At 43.2% G+C, this 18,648-nt stretch overlaps 1 protein-coding gene and 2 pseudogenes across 1 annotated transcript in view; 1 reads left to right on the top strand and 2 right to left on the bottom strand.

Annotated features, from left to right (window-relative positions):
- Positions 1 to 18,648, bottom strand: part of LOC141109019 (uncharacterized) — a 91,943-nt gene that overhangs the window by 21,441 nt on the left and 51,854 nt on the right. The gene's annotated exons all lie outside the window — the stretch shown is intronic.
- Positions 8,301 to 9,575, bottom strand: LOC141108562 (CYFIP-related Rac1 interactor A pseudogene; annotated as a pseudogene).
- On the top strand, positions 16,057 to 16,131 carry LOC141109127 (U6 spliceosomal RNA; annotated as a pseudogene).

Raw genomic sequence — 18,648 nt, 5'->3', positions numbered from 1 at the left:
CTGGGTCACAAAAAAAAAAGAAAAAGAGGACCTGTCTTGGTCACACATAAAATACACTAACAATAAGGAGAACTACTGATGAGCAGAAAAAATCAGGCAGGTCACAAGTTAATGATCACCGATATAGATAATGTACCTAGCTCTGTGATAAAACTTCATTTTTTTTTTGCAATATTTTTTAGGTTGAATATTTTTTTATTGAATTGTTTGTTCAAATAAAGCAGTAGGGGGGTACGGAAGAAAAAGAAGGGGGGGGGTGATAGTGATAATCAAATACCACAGGTTAACAAGTGCATAACTAAATAACATACACTGAGAATGGTGAATCACAGAATCACAAACAGTAAATTAAATTGGGTAGGGTTTGCACAAGTGTGCACAGAAGCAGGTAAAGGTAAGAAAAGAAAATTAAGAGGTTACAAAGAAGGAGAGAGGGGTGGGAAGGGAAGGAAAATAGATACAGTATTCGGTATGAAGTTTGCTTATACTATTCTACATGCGTTTCTAAGCACGTTTCCTTTCTTGCAATTTTGCTGTTCCACTAGCTTTAATACATTCCAAGGTAAAGTATACAGGCAAGAAAGATCAGAGAAAAATTGTTATCTGCATACTTGTTTGAGATCAGTGGCTTAAAGATTTAATCCAAAGGCTCAGTATGATGGTCAAATAGTTAGCAAAGTAAGGAGGAGAGCTTCACAATGCAGCCTCCATATTTATGACAGGTTTCTTTTTTAGAATATTCTATTGTCACACAGGGACCGTGATGAAATCTTTGTTTGCGCTTCCAGGACCAAACCCCTTTAGAAAATATGTACTGTACTTATTTTAAATTAAGGAGAACACAACAGCATGAGAAGGGACATCCCAAGGTGGGTGGGAGTCTCCAAAACTCATGGGCAGGAACCAAACCAACAACGTTGGCAGGGAAATTGTTTTCTCTGGATCACCAACGAGATAGCGGCCAACACCCCCTTCAACTTCAATCGCAATTTAAGGGGCTAACATTTAACATTTTGCCACACAGGTAATGTAATTGCATTAAACTGAAGGTGGTTTGGAAGAGAGAAATTTTTTAAGACACACTTTGTCAGAAGCAGTACGGTGCAAAGCAAAGTTACATAAACATCAGTCTCTGTAATGATTTATTCATATTTCATCCACACGTGTGAATGTTTTAGTAGCTCGTTTACATCACATAATTTAGAGCTATTAAAGGTTACAACTGTTAATGACCATGAGGGCTTGAGAATTTCCCAGAAAGACATTTCCAGGGAATGGATATTATTACAGTGACCTATACCCCTGCTGACCTCTGGAGTGTCTCAGAATATGCATCGTTGCTGTCCTATATCTCCTATTTTGTGCTTGATAAGGTGTTATGACATACGATGCCATGACTTTTTTTGGTGGAGCTAAACCTGACTATGATCAATACACATTACAGCTTCAAGTATACATGGACAGCTATACAAATCACCACGGTCATTTGAGAGATAGTTGTTCACAGCTTCTTAGCCAAGAAACTAATTGCACCTTCCGCAGCCACCTGGCTCATTACTATCCCATTCCTAGTGTGGGTCATTTGACCACCACCCTTTTCACTTTGGTTGACAGATGGTTGACATTGCGTGGCCTGGAAGCCTAGTTTAGACCTAGAAAGAAAGAGAGAAAGAAAGAAAGAAAGAAAGAAAGAAAGAAAGAAAGAAAGAAAGAAAGAAAGAAAGAAAGAAAGAAAGAAAGAAAGAAAGAAAGAAAGAAAGAAAGAGAAATGTGAAGAGTTGTATTACCCAAATTTACCTGCGTTCAGTTTGCAGGACGTTTGCCAAACAGCTCACAAGTTCAAATGTACATCCAAACCCTAGTGAACTGCCCTTGGGGACATGTGCTAATGCATCTTTTTTTTTAACATAATACCATTTGGCGGGGAGCAGCAACATTAAAAATGCAATTTTCCTTTAAATAACATGTTTGAAGGATGTCCGTAACCTGTCTGCGAAGTGGCTTACAAGTCTGATGTATACAATGTACCACAGCACTGACTACAAAGAAAAACAAACAAACTATTTAAATTGCTGGTAAATTATATTTCCCTGGCAGCTTGGTTTTCACTGTAAAAAAATGTAATGGGTAACCCCCCCCCCCCCCCAAAATACATACCAGATCCTTTGGGGGATTTGGTATGTCAGAGAAAGATGTTGGAGAAATGTAAATTACCCACAAATGTTTTTTTCCAAGATGTCACTTTTGCTATAGTACATTCTACAGCAAAAATGAACAGGCCACATGCTCTCAATAGGGAGGACCCTCCTGGCAAGGCACCTTGACCCCATGCTGCTGAAGACAAGGGCCACTTCCCCACATCCCTGGCCTGATGATGTAGGGGTATGCAACAGGGAATCTAGAAGCCCCCTTTAAAATAAGGGATTCCCAGATATCCATTCCCCCACATAAATGTAGTACCCCTTATCTTGCACATAAAAAGTATATAAACTCACCAAACACTTTGGCAAATTCTTTATTTAAAAAAAAAATCCTAAAAATGTCCCACGATATAAATACATTGTCAATCATGTCATCCAGAGAAGCAGATTTCTCATCAAACATGATGAACAACAAAACCATAAACCTGCCAACATGTCTGCTCCCATTTCTACTCCTTGCCGAATGTCATATTCTTTGCTCACTGGCTTGTAAACAAAGGGACTGAAATGCTGGCCGAATTCCACTTCCAACCTCAGCCCTAATGCTCCTACCAGCAAAGAGGTACATCCATAATGTAAAAATCACCAGCTAATTTAACTATCTCCACATTCAGATTGTTATATTAGCTTTGAGTGTGATAAAATTGCACTTTGAGGATCCCCAGATCTTATCCCAAGGGTTGACAATCGTAGGGTCCATTTACCCATGGGTAAAGAACTAAGGGATCCTCAGTGCCCTACTTTATCACAACCAAAGTGAGTATAAAAATCTGGATACAGAACTAGTTAAAGCTAAACTCCATGAAATTTTTGAAGAAAAGTATGGCCAAAGCTTTTTTTGGCCATACTTCTCTTCTGGGTCACAGGAGTGCACTTACTTGTGCTCTCCTGTGACCAAGGATCAGCCGACAGTGGGCTGAAGTCTGCTGTCAGCTGACGTCACAGAGCCTCTCCAGGCTTTGGAAGGATCCCAGCAATAATGTCAGGATCCACCCAGATGTCTGACTGGCAGTTGACTCTCAGGGCGCTGTTGAGAGCCTAAGCCAGCTGCCGTGCTCTGGAAGGGATCATTAATGTTTCCCAAAGTTGGTATTTATTAAATCACCTGGTGATTTTTATCTTATGGATGTAACTGTTTGCCAGGAGGAGTAATATATATTTGTTATATATTTGCTGTTGGCAAGAACGCTTTATCATCTTGTAGCAAAACTTTTTAGGCAGATGTATAATGATCTAATAAGGCTGATTTACTAAAGGGGTAGAGTATGTTTGCTTTGCCAAGTGACCTTTCATTTAGCCTAGTGAATGAGGTAAAGTTAAGCTGACTTCAATCATCTAATCACTTGCAAGCAAAAATCTTGGTTCTGTTTAATTTTTCTTCGGCCTGATTGGACATTCTTTGAAAATTGATTTTCACGAGTCAATATACTGTATTACACCATCCATAGTGTGTGAAAGCATTATCTATTAGGCAAGGGTGATTGATAGATGGTATGTGTAGCTGAATTTTAAGTACAGTATAGAATCTTTCACACAGGCAACAGGCTCTGGAAAGCAGTCTGCGTTGGATCGTTTTTCAGACTGCGATTTAGAGCTGGTTTATAGGCACTCAGCAGATGACACTGTAGCTGCCTGAATGCCTGTTTTTAAATCCGAGGAGGTATTGTACATCGAAGTACCTGCAAAGTCACATTTGGCATGCTGTTGTGGCATTGTCCTATTGAGGCACATTTGGCAGCCATAATGCCTGCTGATCCCGATATGCTGAGTTAAAGCCACAGTGCCACAAAGCAATGGAAACATGCTAGTCTGAGTTGCTCTATTCAGCAGTAAAATAAAAAACAGACATGGTTGTACCTACTGTGATGTAAATGCCTGCCCATGTTAATGAGGCCTATGTGTTTTAATGTCTGCGATGAGGGGTTTATGTTTTATAAATTTGCAGACACCTGGGCAGAAAGCATCTCAGATGAGTGGGTTAAAAAGTAGGGTCCAGTGATGACATGCTTTGCACTTGCAAAGCATTGCACCCGCCACCAGCAGATCACAGGTTCAATGTTAAGCTTCTGCACAGTCTTCCTCTAGCTTTCCCCGTATGGGCTTGCAGTTACAAAACTAGGAGTAAAAATGAATGAACCATGAGCATGCTGAGCAGCGTGCTCACAGTCTGATTACATGTAAATCTACAGTGGTGGAAGACGGTACTTGTAGTTTTTTCATTTGCAGAGCTCTGTAAATGAAAGACTCGGCTGTGTGGTTGTCAAGGTTTTGAAAAAGTGACAGCGAGTGAGGGGAGAAGATCCCCATCCACTGTCACATTGCAGGGAGCGCTGGTGACAAGTGCAATTGAGCATGTTGCCCCCTAAATATGGGTGGGTCATACAAACATAACATGTTTCCAAAGGTGAACTTATCCTTTTTGAAACAATTCAGTTTCTTTTATTTAGTAAATACACTGCTATATAATTTTTTTTTAAATCTCCTGGGAGGTCAGCTTTAAAGATCTGGATGCCAGAACTGGAATGAACGTTTATTTCTCATATATGAGTATGTTATTACTGTACTAACCAGTCTGTTTTTTGTTTTCTGACATGCCACAACTGAATGCAGTGTTTCTTTATGGTAACCTCGGGTCAGGGGCGGATTGACCATTCGGGCACTCGGGCACGGACCGAGGGCCCCATGTCACTAGGGGGCCCCATCAGAGTGGCCGGCCTCAGTAAAAGCAGGGACAGTATGTAAAAATCTGAGTTTTTTTACATCTGCATGGCTTTTATTCACACGCCCCACTGCTAGATCTGAGGCCAACCACAGCAGTTCACTATGTCGCTGGCTCTAAGACTCACTTGCGCAGTTCAGAGCCTGCAACAAGTGGATTTTTTTTTTCTAATTTAAAGGCCTTTTCCTTCCAGCTACCTACCACACCAAGCACTAAGGGCAAAGGTGTGTGTAAGGGGACACTGATAGAAGGTGACACACTGGGGGGGGGCTCTGCCATAAGGTAGGACTCTGCGGACTGTGATGTATAGGGAGAATGTTGGGACTTTGGTGTAAGGGAGGACTCATGTGAGCGTGGCACTCATCCTGACTGCTGTACTCTATATGCTGTTTTGTTTGTTACTTACTCCTGGCATGGCGGCCACCTGTAAGCCTGGGGGCCCCATAATCTTCTATTGCCAGGGGGCCCCATGAGTTGTCAGTCCGCCCCCTGCCTCGGGTCCAATACATTTTGCACTGGACTGCACTAAATATTCTACCACACTGCGCTGTCTGCCACATAAATGCTGTACTATATAACTCCAAGCAATACAAAATGCTTTAAAAAAATGATACCACTATATGTATGTTTTGCTTGGCTGAAGTAGAGAGGCGAGCGGATGACATCTCAATCTCTGACTCAGTCAATCAGAAGAAGCCTTGCATTCAATAATAGAATACAAAGCTTCCCGTGGATGGCTGAGCGGCACTCAGTGTGATCCGATTTTGTGGAAGTTCCCATCCCCCTGCCGGAACACAGCGCTGTATACTGTATGTAGCTGAGGCTACATACAGTTAATACAGTGCACTAAACAAGCGTATCTGGTATTGCAATAAATAGTTTGGGCCAGCTTTGTCCAAATGAACTATTTTAAAGGACATTAAAGATGGAGATCAGCTTTAACATTATTACTCATGCACAACTTATTTGTATTGTTACCTGCAGTCTTCATGCTCAACTCTTCAGCTGCATGTGTTAAGTAGTTCTTATGGAATTAAAGTCACTCCTGACCAATGCAATGTCATATCACTGGTGTTCAAGAGATAACAGAAAGGCGTTTTGGGTGCTAAACTCCTGGGAATGGACAGACAAGAGGCTTCTTGGCTTTTTCAACAAAGGTAAATAACAGATCTTTTGAGAAGGGCTCAGTTAAAGTGACAGCATGAAAATATGAATCCTGCAAGACTTGGCACCTTTATCTTTTAATAAAGGGCTTGTGCAGATGAGTGGGGAACTGCATGTCAGAGATGAAGCTCAGCAGCTAGACGGGCTTTGCTGCACCAGACACAGCCTCATTTATCACTATGGATGGCTGAAGCTGCACATAGCCTTTGTGCATGACATTGGCAGTCAAAAAATAAATGGGCATGCTTCCCTATAAACCAGCAATTTTCAACCAGGGTGCCTTGGTAAAATATCTAAAAATTGCCAATAATGTATACAAGCCAGCAGGTGGATCAAGGCTGCCTTATATGCTGCGTACACACAAGCGGACTTTCCGCTGTGTGGGGTCCCCCCTAAAATCCATACCAGACCCCGATCCGAGCACGCAGCCCGGCCGGTCAGGAAAGGGGGTGGGGACGAGCGAGCGTACCGTTTTTTCGGCGTAGGGGGTTCCCCTTAAAATCCATACCAGACCTAAGGGCCTGGTATGCCCCGCGACCTGGCTCGCAAGGTGTCAATCTCGCCGAGATTCACTCCCTTTTCTAGTCCCGTCGTACCCAAATCACGTTCAAAATGAACGGACTTGTTCGTTTGTAGGCAAGTCCGTCCATTCAGAAAGTCCGGCGGTAGTCCGCTGGAAAGTCCGGCGGAAAGAATGTCGGACCAAGTCTGCCAGAAAGTCCACTCGTGTGTACGCGGCATTAGTTACACAAAAAGCCACAGTTTTTTTTTTTGTGAACCATTTCAACCTTCCAGCCACCGGTGTCTAAACCAGTGATGACATCAGTGTTGATCGCTTGCACGGCATCCTTGTTTGACCCTCTCCATCATTAACACTGGGGTCAGCTGACTGATAGAGAAAAATTGAGGGAAAGGAAAAACACTGGAATACTAGTCAGCACCAGTGTGCAAAAGTGTATTTGCTTTGGAAGAATAAAAATAACTCTAATGTTGGGTCTCCTACGTGTGTCAATGCTGCCGCATTATGTAAAACTATTATGTTTTTTTTACATTTTAGAATAGGGTGCCCGTAATTTTAAAGGGTGCCTTGACGGAAAAAAGGTTGAGAAACAATGATACCCATTCTGTGCTCAAACTTTGAATGAAAGTTCTGCTCTTTCATAGAGATGAAGCCTGTAAGATAGGGAAGATAAGGGTGCCAAGCTGTGTCTGCAGGGTGATCATCATTTATCTGACCACCTCTAACGAGCGCCAGTGACCTGAGCGGCACATCCAGGGGTACCTAGTCGGTACAGGTCCCTTAGGCACATGGAGGCTGAACAGTTCTTGTTCGCTATGGGTTACAGAACACCATACCTGTTTGCACAATGTCATTAAATCATGCCTCTAAAGTCCCCAGCAGTGGCGTCGCTAGGGGGTGGCTTTTGGGGCTATAGCCCCGAATCTGGGGCCCATAGCCCCGAGTCTCTGCAGGGGTCTCCAAGGGGAGGGGAGGCTCTCTGGGGACCCTGATGCAAGGGGGAGGCTCTCTGGGGACCCTGATTTAAGGGGGAGCCTCTCCGGGGACTCTAATGTAAGTGGGGGGCTCTGTGGGGACCCTGATGCAAAGGGGAAGCTCTCTGGGGACCCTGGTGCAAGGGGGAGGCTCTCTGGGGACTCTGATGTAAGGAGGGGCTCTCTGGGGACCCTGATGTAAGGGGGGCTCTCTGGGGACCCTAATGTAAGTGGGGGGCGCTTGGGGATATATATACACACACACACATGTATATTACTGTATATACATGTGTATGCCTGCCCAAGCATATGACTTTCTTTACTACGCTGCTATGGGCTCTAGCCCCAGATCTTTTGTAGACCTAGCAACAACCCTGGTCCCCAGTACACAAATATCTCCACTTTGTTTGCTTGTCAATTTCTCCAGATTTGGCATATTAACAAGGACTTCCACTGCCTGTGACCGGATACCTAACACATAATAAAAATAACGGTGCCTAAACTGCATTTTTGGACAAACCGACAAATAAAACACAATAGCAGATACAATCAATCAATTCACACCAATTTAAAGTATGGTTTAAGCACTTTGGTAAAAGAAAAAAAAAAAAGTTAAATTCGCAAGTCAAATATAATAACAGCATGTAATTGCAAAAAAAGTCAGTCAGATTTTATCACCCGGTGGGTGTCTGAAAAGCCCTCAGAGCATTTTGGTGAAACAGCTGAGGGCAGCACTGGCACCGGATAGGTTAGGGACAGGGATACAAGCCTAAAGGTTCAGTGACAAGGGGGTAATGACTATGTAAATACACATAAATATTAACATCAATCTGTATTAAATGATGTAAACATATACATCTTCTGAGGTCAGTAAAAGAATCCTCTTCAAGGGCAGGACTTTACTGAAGCATCGCCCGGACCTGTTTAGAAGTTGATTCATCGTTCAGGTGCTTTGTGGTAAACCTGAGTGCATTTAAAAGTCCTTCCACGGAATCTGGGGGTTGTTCTTTCAATACTTTCATACATCCTTTCATATCAATCTTTGACGTCTTGCAAAAAGCATCAACTGGATGAAGGTGGTCATAAAGGATTATTACACCAACCATTACCCTCATACAAAACATGAGAGTGTCTTCACTGGTGAACCGACTCCTGTACTCCGGTGTTTCAAGCATTACTTTACACACACTGGCCATTGTACTCAAACAGTCTGTGGTGTTTTCAATGGGTAATGTTTTATTGTCGGATACAAAGCTGGTAGTGACATTGCTAAGTGTTTACAGCATTGGCGTGGCTTCAGCATAGAATAGGGACATCCTGTTTGCCATTTCATTGTTAACTTCATTTTCGATGTCTAGATGCATGTTATTTATCCTGTTTCGACTTATCGTCCGCCTGTAATAACTGAAGTCATTCTGGATTGCAGGATTCCACATCTTCAGTTCATCAAAGCGGAGAGTAAAGTGCAGAATTTCAGCAAACTCTTCAGCCAAAGCTTGCTCTCGCTCCAAGTGTTGTGTTGGGGTGTAGGGGGGGGGAGCAAGTCAGAGACTCTAATAAACTCTTCAGAGCCTTTTCAAGTCTTATCGAAAACTCATAAAATGGCTTCAGCCAGACAACCAGGGGGCACACTGAATTCCAAGCCTTCTCCTGCAGCTGGATGTCATTTGGATTTTGAATAGCATCTCGTATTTCTTGTCCCGCTCCTTTGTATGCTTGCAGATCTGTAAGTATACTCTCGGAGTCCTGCAGAACAGCGTTGACCTGGTTCCACACTTCCCGCTCACAATCCGTTGGCTGTGCATTTTCAAAATCCAGGAGAAAATGGGGATAATTTTCAATTTCCCTGGTAAGAACCTTAAGAAGATTACCCATCCCAGCAAACCTTTTCCACCAACTCTCTGGATGAACGTCTCCCAACAAGCTACTCTCTTAACATGAGTTCTGTCGACAGCTCAGGGCTCAGCACTGCTCCGTTCCCGGGTACCGCTCTGCTCGCTGTTAAAAGCTAGGAAGTCTACCTTTCCCAAGGACTAGCATTGCACATGGGGGGCATATTTCGTCTGGCTTAAAGACAGAAAGTTTCATCCCAGGAAATACTCGGAAGAATCCTGACCTGGACAAGCATTTGGCCCTGGGTACCATCAAGAACCAGATCTCAGTGACTACGATCTTGTTTCAAAGACTGTTCGCTTCCTATTCCTTGGTAAAGACCTTTGTACAGGGTGTCTCCCATATAGCTCCTCTTGTACAAACACCTGTGACACTATGGGATTTAAACTTGGTTTGGTTAGCACTTTGAACCCATCAGGGACATTTTCTTTTCTACTCTTACTCACAAGGTTTAGTTCGTTGTTGCAAACATCTTCATGAAGCATGTGTCTGTGCTGACAGATTTGTCCTGTAAAGAACATTTTTGGTCTTGCACAAGAATAAGGTGGTTTTGAGGCCTAGTGCCTTCTTTTATTTATAAGTTGGTTTCATCTTTTCACCTCATGCAGGAAAATGTTGATCCATTCCTCTGTCTAGCTATAGCTCATCAGAAGGAAATTTCCCTAGATTGCCTGGACACGGTCTGAGCTGTGAAAATCTATCTCTCAGCCACTGCTTCCATCAGAATGATTTATTCACCAGCTGGATTAGGACATCTGTTCCCTTCAGCCCTCTGCAAGTTATCCCTGCCCCTGGACAAAATTTTCTCTCAATGCTGTTCTGTCTAAGCCCTCTTTTCTCCTTTCTAATCATTGTACCCATGGATGGTCTGTGCCCTCAGTGGCATTGCTAGGGGGTGGCTTTTGGGGCTATAGCCCCGAATCTGGAGCCCATAGCCCCGAGTCTCTGCAGGGGTCCCCAAGGGGAGGCTCTCTGGGGACCCTGATGCAGGGGGAGGCTCTCTGGGGACCCTGATTTAAGGTGGAGGCTCTCTGGGGACCCTGCTTTAAGGGGGAGGCTCTCTGGGGACCCTGATTTAAGGGGGAGGCTCTCTGAGGACCCTGATGCAAGGGGGGGGCTCTCTGGGGACCCTAATTTAAGGGGGAGGCTCTCTGGGGACCCTGATTTAAGAGGGAGGCTCTTGGGGACCCTGATTTAAGGGGGAGGCTCTCTAGGGACCCTGATTAAAGGGGGAGGCTCTCTGGGGACCCTGATTTAAGAGAGAGGCTCTCTGGGGACCCTGATTTAAGGGGGAGGCTCTCTGGGGACCCTGATGCAGGGGGAGGCTCTCTGGGGACCCTGATTTAAGGGGGAGGTTCTCTGGGGACCCTGATTTAAGGGGGAGGCTCTCTGGGCACCCTGATTTAAGGGGGAGGCTCTCTGAGGACCCTGATGCAAGGGGGAGGCTCTCTGGGGACCCTGATGCAAGGGGGAGGCTCTCTGGGGACCCTGATTTAAGGGGGAGGCTCTCTGGGGACCCTGATTTAAGGGGGAGGCTCTCTGGGGACCCTGATTTAAGGGGAAGGCTCTCTGGGGACCCTGATTTAAGGGGGAGGCTCTCTGGGGACCCTGATTTAAGGGGGAGGCTCTCTGGGGACCCTGATGCAAGGGGGAGGCTTTCTGGGGACCCTGATTTAAGGGGGGCTCTCTGGGTACCCTGATGCAAGGGGGGGCTCTCTGGGGACCCTGATTTAAGGAGGAGGCTCTCTGGGGACCCTGATTTAAGGGAGAGGCTTTCTGGGGACCCTGATGCAAGGGGGAGGCTCTCTAGGGATCCTAATGTAAGGGGGGCCCTATGGAGATATACACACACGTATATTAGATAAATATGTATGCCCACCCAAGTGTATGACTTTCTTTACTACGTTTCTATGGGCTCTAGCCCCAGATCTTTTGTAGACCTAGCAACGCCCCTGTGTGCCCTCGTCATTTACTCACCCCTCATTGCTTCGCAATATGCTCCAGCTGCTGAAATATCACTGCATCTTACTCCCTGACAAAAAGTCCCTTTCCTCTATGGTTTTGGTGCTATCTTTCACATCTTGCAAAAAAAGAATACTTACACTTGATCAAGATCATCCTCCTGCAGCTGGTCAGTGATCATGTAATTCTGTTGACTCATTACCAATTTGAGGGACTATGGCCGGATTAGCATAAGAGAAGAAGGAGGAAGGAGTGGGTTCATTAGCAACAGTTGAAGACAAATGGCTGATTGGCATCTGGAAGAAGGAAGAAGGAGATGGCTTTGCAGCCACCCAACTGCCTCCTGCATGTCCTGTGGCTATAAAGCTTATCCACTTTTAAATAAAAAAGACAGACATGCCTTGCCTCTAGTTCAGCCCAGCCACCGATTTGTCCACATAGAACCTGCTCACTCCCTACTACCTCTGCGTGCATAACCTCTGCCTTTCACTTTGGGCTTGTCTGACTTTGACTCTGACTCTGGCTATTGCTGCTCATGGTTGACACGGATTGTGCACTGCACATGCATGGCCAATTGCTTACTTTCTAGTAGCTAGAAGGTAGTTGTGCATGCATGGTGTAATTTGTTTTGTATCAGCATTGGGTAGATGTGGGGTGAAGAGTGGGCATGTTAAAGTGTGGTGTGACAACAGTAGCTGTCAGAGCAGACTTGAAACTGTGGCCCACTACTTGCCAGCCACTGATCGTGAGTATACATGCAAGCTATCCCCCCCAATGATACACTTGGGCCAGCTGCACCTTCTGGCCACCTCTTGTCCCAGCCCTTGCTATAGCAATAGGGGTTGTTAATATATGGTGCTCTGGTGCATATTACTTTACTGATGTGATGTACTACACTCAAAGGGCAGCTTGGCCTGTGCCAGCAACAAGTGTATACTGCAAAATAGGTTATAGCAAAATAAAATATAATCCACCCCAATAGAACACTAAACCTCAACCCATTTTTTAACCTAGCAGAACATTAAAAAAAAAAGGATAAACATAAAATAATAGCAAATAAAAACTAGAAAAGCTACAATTTCTGGGGAAATTGTGTGAAGTGTTCTTGCCTCCACCTACAGTAGTCTATAACTGGAGTGGGCGGAGTAACTGGGTGGAGTGGCTTGAGTAACTGTTGTGTGGTTGGAGTGGCTGGAGTAACTGTGGAAAGTGTTAAAAAGCTTAATATTTTAAAAAGTATAAATAGTAGTAAAAAAGTTGAAGAAGTCCCATCATTAGCTGAAATTTTTTTTTTTTTCAAAAATTTTTTTTTTTTCAAAAATTATTTTTTTTTTCAAAAATTATTTTTGAAAAAAAAAATGTTTGAAAAAAAAATCTTTTGAAAAAAAAAATTTTTTTGAAAAAAATGTTTGGTCTTGCACAAGAATAAGGTGGTTTTGAGGCCTAGTGCCTTCTTTTATTCATAAGTTAGTTTCATCTTTTCACCTCATGCAGGAAAATGTTGATCCATTCCTCTGTCTAGCTATAGCTCATCAGAAGGAAATTTCCCTAGATTGCCTGGACATGGTCTGAGCTGTGAGAATCTATCTCTCAGCCACTGCTTCCATCAGAATGATTTATTCACCAGCTGGATTAGGACATCTGTTCCCTTCAGCCCTCTGCAAGTTATCCCTGCCCCTGGACAAAATTTTCTCTCAATGCTCTTCTGTCTAAGCCCTCTTTTCTCCTTTCTAATCATTGTACCCATGGATGGTCTGTGCCCTCAGTGTCGTTGCTAGGAGGTGGCTTTTGGGGCTATAGCCCCGAATCTGGAGCCCATAGCCCCAAGTCTCTGCAGGGGTCCCCAAGGGTAGGCTCTCTGGGGACCCTGATGTAAGCAATGGCGACCCTAGGGGGGGGCCAGAGGGGGCCCTGACCCCCCCAACATTATGCTGTGCCCCACCATGTGCCCCCCCCCCCAAAAAATTTTTTTTTTTTTTTTTTTTTACAAAAAAGGCAATGTCTAAGAGGGAGAGCGTCCCCAGTCAGCTCCTGCGGGTGATTCCTCCCCCCTTCCTCTGCTCGCTGACACTGCATAATGCGAGCGCTCACACAACCACGGCTGCCCGATCTGCTCCTTCCCCTGCATCCTTATTGGCAGGGAGAAGAGCGAGTTGCGGGAAGGACTCCACCAGGACTCTCAGTTACTGAAAAAACAGACTGATTTCTCCCGCCCTTAGGACAGGAGAACCAGCCTGTAAATTCCAAGAGATGCCAGACCAGCGCTGTCAATAGCAGGGGCAGGACAGCAAGAGGAGGCTGGGGAACCCCACAATGGCAGAACACCAGGGCCCGGTGGCAAGACAACCTTTGCAACCCTGATAGTTCTCCCACTGCTTTGGACCCTTATATTTTCTTGGTATGCTGGTGACATATATATCTTGTTTTCTGCCACCCTGGGGGCCCCAATACATTAGGAATGGAGCTCACTGCAGAACATGTGAAAGGGCCGTTGTGGGATCGTAGTAAAGGATATATATAATTGCATTTTATAGTTGCCCCCCTACTTTTGTCCCTGTCCCCCCATGTGCCCCCCCTAAATATGAAAGCTGGAGACGCCACTGGATGTAAGTGGGGGGCTCTCTGGGGACCCTGATGCAGGGGGAGGCTCTCTGGGGACCCTGATTTAAGGGGGAGGCTCTCTGGGGACCCTGATTTAAGGGGGAGGTTCTCTGGGGACCCTGATTTAAGGGGGAGGCTCTCTGGGCACCCTGATTTAAGGGGGGGCTCTCTGAGGACCCTGATGCAAGGGGGAGGCTCTCTGGGGACCCTGATGCAAGGGGGAGGCTCTCTGGGGACCCTGATTTAAGGGGGAGGCTCTCTGGGGACCCTGATTTAAGGGGGAGGCTCTCTGGGGACCCTGATTTAAGGGGAAGGCTCTCTGGGGACCCTGATTTAAGGGGGAGGCTCTCTGGGGACCCTGATTTAAGGGGGAGGCTCTCTGGGGACCCTGATGCAAGGGGGAGGCTTTCTGGGGACCCTGATTTAAGGGGGGCTCTCTGGGTACCCTGATGCAAGGGGGGGCTCTCTGGGGACCCTGATTTAAGGAGGAGGCTCTCTGGGGACCCTGATTTAAGGGAGAGGCTTTCTGGGGACCCTGATGCAAGGGGGAGGCTCTCTAGGGATCCTAATGTAAGGGGGGCCCTATGGAGATATACACACACGTATATTAGATAAATATGTATGCCCACCCAAGTATATGACTTTCTTTACTACGTTTCTATGGGCTCTAGCCCCAGATCTTTTGTAGACCTAGCAACGCCCCTGTGTGCCCTCGTCATTTACTCACCCCTCATTGCTTCGCAATATGCTCCAGCTGCTGAAATATCACTGCATCTTACTCCCTGACAAAAAGTCCCTTTCCTCTATGGTTTTGGTGCTATCTTTCACATCTTGCAAAAAAAGAATACTTACACTTGATCAAGATCATCCTCCTGCAGCTGGTCAGTGATCATGTAATTCTGTTGACTCATTACCAATTTGAGGGACTATGGCCGGATTAGCATAAGAGAAGAAGGAGGAAGGAGTGGGTTCATTAGCAACAGTTGAAGACAAATGGCTGATTGGCATCTGGAAGAAGGAAGAAGGAGATGGCTTTGCGGCCACCCAACTGCCTCCTGCATGTCCTGTGGCTATAAAGCTTATCCACTTTTAAATAAAAAAGACAGACATGCCTTGCCTCTAGTTCAGCCCAGCCACCGATTTGTCCACATAGAACCTGCTCACTCCCTACTACCTCTGCGTGCATAACCTCTGCCTTTCACTTTGGGCTTGTCTGACTTTGACTCTGACTCTGGCTATTGCTGCTCATGGTTGACACGGATTGTGCACTGCACATGCATGGCCAATTGCTTACTTTCTAGTAGCTAGAAGGTAGTTGTGCATGCATGGTGTAATTTGTTTTGTATCAGCATTGGGTAGATGTGGGGTGAAGAGTGGGCATGTTAAAGTGTGGTGTGACAACAGTAGCTGTCAGAGCAGACTTGAAACTGTGGCCCACTACTTGCCAGCCACTGATCGTGAGTATACATGCAAGCTATCCCCCCCAATGCTACACTTGGGCCAGCTGCACCTTCTGGCCACCTCTTGTCCCAGCCCTTGCTATAGCAATAGGGGTTGTTAATATATGGTGCTCTGGTGCATATTACTTTACTGATGTGATGTACTACACTCAAAGGGCAGCTTGGCCTGTGCCAGCAACAAGTGTATACTGCAAAATAGGTTATAGCAAAATAAAATATAATCCACCCCAATAGAACACTAAACCTCAACCCATTTTTTAACCTAGCAGAACATTTAAAAAAAAAAAGGATAAACATAAAATAAAAGCAAATAAAAACTAGAAAAGCTACAATTTCTGGGGAAATTGTGTGAAGTGTTCTTGCCTCCACCTACAGTAGTCTATAACTGGAGTGGGCGGAGTAACTGGGTGGAGTGGCTTGAGTAACTGTTGTGTGGTTGGAGTGGCTGGAGTAACTGTAGAAAGTGTTACTCCAGCCACTCCAACCACACAACAGTTACTCAAGCCACTCCACCCAGTTACTCCGCCCTCTCCAGTTATAGACTACTGTAGGTGGAGGCAAGAACACTTCACAGAGAAGATTAGCATGGCCCCTGTGCAAGGATGACATGCAAATTCGTGAAGCGTTCCATTTAAAAAAAAAAAAGAAAGTGTTTAAAAGCTTAATATTTTAAAAAGTATAAATAGTAGTAAAAAAAAGTTGAAGAAGTCCCATCATTAGCTGAAAGAGCTGAACATTTTTTTTCAAAAATTATTTTTTTTTTTCAAAAATTATTTTTTTTTTTCCAAAATTATTATTTTTTTTCAAAAATATTTTTTTTTTGAAAAAAAAACATTTTTTGAAAAAAAAATCTTTTGAAAAAAAATAAATAATTTTTGAAAAAAAAAAATTTTTTTTTGAAAAAAAAAAAAATTTTTGAAAAAAAAATCATTTCTGAAAAAAACAAAAACTTTTTTTTCAATTTTTTTTTTTCAAAAATGAAAAAAAATTGTTTTAAAAAATGATTGTTTTCAAAAATATTTTTTTTTTCCAAAAAATATATATATTTTTTTTTTTAAATGATTTTTTTTTTCAAAAATCATTTTTGTTTTTTTGTTTTTCAAAAATGATTTTTTTTTTTTACTTTTTTTTTTTTTTTTCATGGGGTGGTCATAATGTTTTGGCTGATCATGAGGTAGTCATAATGTTTTGGCTGATCAGCTTTTGTCACCTCCCACTCTAGTTTTGAACATTTCTCCTTTCATTCCTATGGAACCAATTTTGCCGCAAAAACGACGATATTTCGCGAACCATTCGGCGTTCCACAAAGTAATAGCACACCAATTGGAGAACAATCCGCACGTTCCGGTATATTACTGTCTATGTAGTGTAAAAGCTGTGGGAGGAGTTAGGGTGGTACATTTGGCTATAATAAGAATAATATATATGTGAGATAACAGTAAGTGGTCTTGCTATGCAAGAACACTTAATAACTACAGTTGTTACTGACATACACAAAAGATAATCCAAAAAAGGGGCTGTTGGTTCACTGAACTGTGAACTGAGGGGGCCACGAATTTCAAACCCTCTGGATCCTTTTGGATCCGTCACAAACCCATGGGAGTGGCAAACCTGAACCTCATCTCTAACTGTATGTGATGTATACTAGCACATTATGCCTTTACTTTGGTGACAAAAAAAAAAAAGAAGGAGGATGTGTTTTATGCAGGATGGAACATTTGACTGCATTAATAGATGGTTCGCTGCCAAAAGTTTTCTAAAATATGGCAGGTATGCGACGATTCTGCATATTGCTCTGAGACAAACCAGCTCAATACAGTACAATGAATAGCTTTTATGCAAACCTTATTTAGTTTAAATGATAGTGATGGGTGTGTAGTTTACATCTCATGGTGCAGATCCTGTTCCTTTTCATTTTCCTTTTTTTGATTTCTTTTTTGTTTTCAATATCTTTGAATGTCATTTCTCTTTTTCAAATGACTGTATGGTATGATATACTTGCATAACTGAAATCAAAACATCCTACATATCAATGTTTGCCTATGCCATGCCTTTGATACTTATCATTTCTATGTTTATATGATAGTATATATTTGAAATATTTGAAATGTTTTATTTTTTTTATTTAATTTTGGAAGCTTAACAAAAATTCGATAAAGAAACAATAAAAAAATAAAAAAATAAAAAAGAGAGGATGTATTTACTTCCTTTAAGTGCTGTGGCAATTTTTCCAATAATTTCTTTATTACCGAAACAAATTTCTGCAACATTGACATACAGCTGAAATACTTTTGTATACACATGAATGACATGGACAGGTGGCACCAAATACAGACAAGAACAGAGGAATGGGAAATCATGAACATGACAAAATGTATTTATTATGCAAATAAGGACTCTATAAACTAATTTAGTTGAGAATAGTATTTTTATATACAGTTGATTATTTGAACTTTAACTAGTTAGCTCACAAATTATAACACATTTGGTTGTTTTCAATATATTTCTGTCTCCATAGGACATGAATTTTCTATTTCAGCAATTTTTTATTTTTTTTATTTTTTACCAACAGATGATGCTTTATTTTGAGTGTTAACAGACTTTTGAAAATGTGTTGCAACCATGAATTATTTTTTATTTTTTATGTACGGTCTCCACGTAGTTGTATGGCTTTTCCATTTAATGAAGCTTGTCAGGACCAGTTAGTAGTAACATAGCACCTAGGCAGATGGTAGAACTAGTGGCACCTACAAATAGCCGGGGTGAGCTCCACACAGCAAATGTTTGACCTTGTCCTCTTATTTCTCAAAGAATTAGTCTTCATACATGACATGAACACTGCTGACTGCAGCTAGCCATCCGTCATTTGTAAAGGAATTGCTTGTCTTGATTTCTCGTACCTGATGAGCCTGCAGATATGTAAAAATACTCTCTGTTGACACGTTTCCAACAGCAAATCATGCTCTACATCTCAAGATCGGCAATGTGGTTGGTGGCAATGGCTTTAACATAGTCACCATCCTGTACTGGGGAACCCTAATGTATGTCTTGCTCTTGTGCTTAAGGGGTTCCAAATTTCTGGCCTGCTGAAAAATCTGATTGTAGCAAGTAAAGTTTTTTTACCACAATTGCCAATTTTTGCTGTCAAAAGCAC

Source organism: Aquarana catesbeiana, linkage group LG09, assembly GCF_042186555.1.
Source record: "Aquarana catesbeiana isolate 2022-GZ linkage group LG09, ASM4218655v1, whole genome shotgun sequence".
In the NCBI taxonomy this organism is placed as follows: domain Eukaryota; kingdom Metazoa; phylum Chordata; class Amphibia; order Anura; family Ranidae; genus Aquarana; species Aquarana catesbeiana.
Note: the sequence above shows the minus strand (reverse complement) of the source record. Positions and strands in the feature narration are given on the sequence as shown.